A 6000-nucleotide genomic window follows, 5' to 3' on the forward strand; every position below is an offset into this window, starting at 1 on the left:
CAATTACATTGTTTCTGAAAAGCATAGCAATTATGGTCATTTTGTTTCTTTCTCACATGAGCAGTCCACTTAGAAACTGCTGTTATTAAAGCAATAATGCAACACCAGCATCAGCATTACACTCTGCAAAACATGAACGAAAATGTCTAATGAAAAACAACTACAGAATACAAGTGAGTGTAAACTACAAATGCATAGAGATGCAAACAATATGCAACATGACATTTCACCACAATGCCACATTTCTGCCTCTTCAATCAGTTTCCTGTTTTATCATGTGACACACAGCAGTCACATGACACTCAGCTTACCTTACCAGGAAGACATAAATGCTGCACCTGAGGGGAAAGTCCAGAAGAAGAGAGTGTAGGCCTGTGCCTGCAATAACAATCCTGACACTGGGTTTATAGATCAGCCGTGTGCAAGTTAAAGTTTCAGGTAAACAGGTAGGAGACCGTCATTTTCATCATTTTAATAATGGCTTCATACCTTTTCACTAATGTAAAAAATCTTGAACAGGCATTGTCACAGTGTTACCTCTGAGTGTGTGTGTGTGTGTGTGTCTATGTGTGTGTGTGTGTGTGTAAACAGGATCTCAGCTGCTCCAGTGATCTTTGACCCACAGAGAGCTTTATTTTGTCTTGCTAAGATATCATGCATAACTCATGCAGAAATAAGGGAACAAATCGTAAGGGGAAGTGGTGGTGGGAGTGGGAGGGGTCATCTTATTAAAGAGCTGTTAATAAAGTAACTTCATCAATGATGGTCCATCTACAAGGTTGTGATTTCCATGCTGATCCAAATGTTGTTTGTTGTTTGAAATCTCATGTTAATTTTAATTTAATCTTAGAAATATTGTATAATCTCATTTGGAATTTACAGCACATTCACAGGTTCTCTTAAAGGGTAACTTTTAAAATTTTAAAGTGGAGCCTATAGCCAACATTTGTTTGTCGGGTCCATGTGGGTAGTAAATGGGCTGAAAAATGGTCCCTTTATGGGATTGTTCACAGGTCAGAGTCCTGCATGGGTCCATTTCTGAAAACCCGCACCCATCCATACCCGTAAAGCTCAATGTTAGATACCACCTGTTACCCGTTATTATGTCTAAGTCAAATACACACCCACCCACAAACGTTAATAAAAGTCCCATGACCCGACCTGCACCTGTGATTAAACACAAACACATGCACATCTTTTTCATTTGTCGGTGAAGATTCTCAGTCATCCAGGTCATGGTAATCGTAAGTGCTATCTCGTAGGCAACTGGACTTGCTTGCGTTTCTTGAAGACATTTCGCCTCTCATCCAAGAAGCTTCTTCAGTTCTAAATGGCTGGTACGAAGTTGCAGGCTATAATCCCTGTGTGGGTGGGAACCGTTACAGAGTCGTAGGGGTCATGTGAGCTCTTAGTTTCAGAGTCCTTAAGGTCACAATGTGAGTCGCTGACCCACCTGGCCACCATGTCAGTCATTAGGGTCAGGTGGGACCAGGGGTGAATGGGTGTGAAGTCATCTGGGGAGGGATCTCAATGTAGTCTTGACCTCTACGACTCTGCAAGGGTTCCCACCCACACAGGGTTTATAGCCTGCAACTTCGTACCAGTCATTTAAGCCTGCAACTTCGTACCAGTCATTTAGAAGTGAAGAAGCTTCTTGGATGAGAGGCGAAACGTCTTCAAGAAATGCAACGAAGTCCAGTTGCCTATCTTTTTCATTTGTTTTATGTTGAAAAATATTTTTTTTTTGTAGTTTATTTTTACCCTTGAATTTATATATATACAAATTGTTTACCTATTACACAGCTTTTGCGGGTTACCTGTCGAGTACCTGATGATACCTGACCCAGTGCAGAACTCATTCAGTGAATGTAGAGTCTGTAGGCAAACCCGGAGATCTTGCCTCCGGAAGAAGAGCGGAAAAGCCCTGGTTTCCGGTTGTAGGCTGTTTGTAGTCCGCATGATATTGTCCAATCACGTTTGAGCCGGCTGCAGTTGTTGCCAGGTTAAACGGTCCGTGTGGTGAACTAACGAGGCAGAACATAACTGGCGTCACTGCAAACTCTGAATCCATCGCAGTGGTTCAGCATATTTACTTATAATGGAAGTCGGAAACGGAAATTCGCCTCCTCCGCCCAAATCAAACCGGAATGCCAAAAAATCGGGGGTCTGCCCCCAGAGGCTGTATCGCCGTCTGCCGGAAGTCAGACGCCGAATACAGCCGATGGGTTCCGAGAATGGGCACAACCTAACGTGGGGTAAACAAGAAGAAAGACTTTTTAAGTAGTTACACAGCCCCAAGGGGCACAAGCCAGTGTTCTCATTGGGCCGGTCCCAAGCCCGGATAAATGCAAAGGGTTGTGTCAGGAAGGGCATCCGATGTAAAACCTATGCCACATCAAACATGCAAATCACGAAAATGACTTCCATACTGGATCGGTCGAGGCCTGGGTTAACAACGTCCGCCACTGGTGCTGTTGACCTACAGGATGCCAGTGGAAATTGGACACAGGGTTGATCCTTTCATGCCTCCGGCCAGTTGACCAAAATACTGCCAAACGGTGACCCGTGAAATCCCACAGAGATTGGACGTGTTTCAGCTAAGTTCAGTTACAAAGAGTGTTTTCGGCCAATTTAAGTACATTTCTTTGTCATACTTGTTTTTTGATTACTTGACTGACCTTCCTATTTCTATGTAAGTCATCAAATCCAACCATATATCATCTTAATAACTGTCTTGCTGACTAAAACAAAGCATTTTTTTGAACTATGTAACCAACTCCCAGCAAGTGTTAGCTACGCTTGATAAAACTGATAAAATGTCCACACAGCAGGGTTGGTTGTAATGCAGTGTTACAACTAAGCTGCCTATAGCTCATTTTCTCTATTTTTGCACTTCAAACTTATGTTCATTTTGAACTAATGTCCTCAGTTACATGAGATATAGTTGTCAGTATTCATACAGTTATTCATATTTTGACACGTGAATCTAGGTTACAGAATCTATACATCTATCAGTCCAACCACTGAATATGGATGATAAACTAATAGATGCATGGGTACTGTACGGATACCTATACTTCCGCTGATGTAGATGGAGAGATAGGTATCTACATACATCTATCCATCAATCTATCGGGGATGAAAAGAGCAAAATAAATAATATCCACACAGACTGTGTATCCATTTATGTGTTGATCTTTCCATTCATGAAGCATTGGATATCTATCATGGATAGATTCATTAACAGTATCAACCTATAGTATAGTAGGGTTGAGAATCGCCGAGGACCCACGATATATTGTGATGATACTTAGGTCACAGTATGATACTACTGTGATATTGCTATATGCTGAGTATTACGATAAAATGTATTGCAATATATTGCTATTTCTTTTTTTTATTTTTACCTGTTTTTCCAACTGCAAATTATTTCCCCAAAGAAAAACTTTGTCAACACCAGTTTTACCTCAAAAGATAAAGTTTTCAGTCTGTTCATCTGACCAATCATTTATTGCAGCAAAATGTAATACGGGTTTATCGTTAGGCTGTCAACAGCTAATGTTGTTTCTGGATGGTGGAGTGTGAGGTGAGCCCTCATGTTCATAGTACTTCCAGTATTTAATTCTCATATGACACTGCTTGCAAATCGCGTGTCATATCCAAGCCCTCCTTTCCTTTTGTGCTAATAAATCCAAAATAAGTCCAGACGTTTGATTGAAATGCCAATAGCAAATTTCTGATTTCTTTCTCTGCTTCCTCCATCTTTGTTTTGATGAACGTCCGGCCAAATGCAGATGACTATGGAAGCCCATTTCCGCCACTTGATGGAAAAAAATAAGATCTATTAACTCAAAATAATGAGATACTAAGTCAAAATAATGACTTACTAAGTCAAAAGAATGAGATACTAAGTCAAAATTATGACTAAGTCAAAATAATGAGATACTAAGTCAAAATAATGACTTACTAAGTCAAAATAATGAGATATTAAGTCAAAATTATGAGATACTAAGTCAAAATAATGACTTAATAAGTCAAAAATAATGGGATACTAAGTCAAAATAATGACTTACTAAGTCAAAATAATGAGATATTAAGTCAAAATTATGAGATACTAAGTCAAAATAATGACTTACTAAGTCAAAATAATGAGATACTAAGTCTAAATTATGACTAAGTCAAAATAACGAGATACTAAGTCAAAATAATGACTTACTAAGTCAAAATAATGAGATATTAAGTCAAAATTATGAGATACTAAGTCAAAAATAATGAGATACTAAGTCAAAATGATGAGATACTAAGTCAAAATTATGACTAAGTCAAAATAATGACTTACTAAGTCAAAATGAGATACTAAGTCAAAATAATGACTTGCTAAGTAAAAAATAATGAGATACTAAGTCAAAATTATGACTTACTAAGTCAAAATAATGAGATACTAAGTCAAAATAATGACTTACTAAGTCAAAATAATGAGATACCAAGTCCAATAATGAGGTGAATGAGTACAGTTTCAGCCTTCGACAATCCATACTCTTCATCTCTCAGTCACGATGGATAACATTGAGGGATACTAACTCAAAACAATGAGGTCATAACTCATGTACATCGGATATGCCACACACTACACTTTGATGTGACGTATGGAGTATGTTTGGCTACTTAAGTAGTCTACAAATTACAAAATGTAGTAAAATAGTGTTGATTTTAAGTGTTCTGTTTGGCTAAGACATAAAGTTAATTATACAACAGTTAGTTTAAGTCGCACTTAAATAGGTCAATAATATGCTCATCAGTGAATACGAGTGTTAGTGAATAGGAGTGTTATTGAATCAAATTGTTCACCACTCCTCCGCGAGTTATGAGTTATGTGAGTTACCATATATTTCCAAATAGCCGCCGGGCACCTAATAGCCGCTGGGGGTTTGACCCCATTTTGCGTATTAAACGCCGGTCCGATTAAATGCCCGGGCGATTATGTCCTCATTCATTGCCTCATGGCTGTCCCTCCTTGAGGGACTGTTTGCGCTTTTACGCACGGGTCGGTGGTGAAGTGGTGCACGTGACTCGTGCTACGGATGGACAGACGGACGGACAGACAGCCACGTATCTAAAACAGGTAATACATCTGGCTACATCTTTCCCACATCAAATATCCGTGATCGCCTTGACCGGCGTGCGTAAAAGCGCACACAATTCCGTGTCCTCTCACCACGGATGCTGTGATTTGATGGCCGGTACTCATTGTAGCTCACTCAATAATAATGATAATAATAATAATAATAATAAGTTACTGTGGACCTATATGCCATGCCTTTTAACAAAATTACCAGAAGAGTTCGCTGAAAAACAGGTAATGTCAGCCTGAATTACTCACGTGCGTCCTCCGGTGAAAATCGCTGACATGCATGGGGAATACAGCTTCTACAGGCTTGCCATAACTTACTGTCAGGACTCAGGGATCAGAATTCGGGATGGCGGACCGTCGGGATGGCGATATTTCGGTGTGGCGGCCTGTAACTGTTGGTTAAATGGCCCATTCGGTTGGTATTTGGATAACTGGGGCTTTACTGGTATAATGCAATAGCACCACCCAGCGGTGAAACCCGTGTACACGAAAAAAATGACCCACTCTAAATGTTTAGAGATTTTTGTACACGAACTCACCCCTACATTATACAGTATTTTTGCACTGCAAAACATACTGGACAGGAACTGTAACCAAATAATGGCCTGGTGCAGGTTGGTGCAAAAAAAAAAGAAAAAAAAAGCCTTGAGCAAATAGCCCCTGGTTCTTTTAAACACCTGGGGTCAAAATCAATTTTGTGAAATAAACGCCTGGGCTACTATTTGGAAAAATACGGTATCTATGTTTTGTAAAAGCATTTTGCTCTGCTGCTGTAGACAGCCTGTCTAAATGATGTCTTGAAGCCTGTCTGATTGTATGTGGGGTTTTTTTCTTCATGTCGGCATGTTAAGCTTGTATTTTCGGTCTCT

The 6000-nt window shown here is 39.7% G+C and overlaps 1 protein-coding gene across 4 annotated transcripts in view; it reads left to right on the forward strand.

Moving 5' to 3' along the window:
- The first annotated feature begins 320 nt into the window (after window positions 1–320).
- The window catches only part of LOC126391220 (alpha-N-acetylgalactosaminidase-like), a 44426-nt gene continuing 38746 nt past the window's right edge, over window positions 321–6000 (forward strand). For 3 of the 4 annotated variants that reach the window (XM_050045829.1, XM_050045831.1, XM_050045832.1), the window contains exon 1: window positions 321–446. The gene's annotated coding sequence lies outside the window, so the exon portion shown is untranslated. The remainder of the gene's footprint in view (window positions 447–6000) is intronic. The other variant, XM_050045830.1, reaches the window with a different exon arrangement.

Source organism: Epinephelus moara, chromosome 6, assembly GCF_006386435.1.
Source record: "Epinephelus moara isolate mb chromosome 6, YSFRI_EMoa_1.0, whole genome shotgun sequence".
Lineage (NCBI taxonomy): Eukaryota > Metazoa > Chordata > Actinopteri > Perciformes > Serranidae > Epinephelus > Epinephelus moara.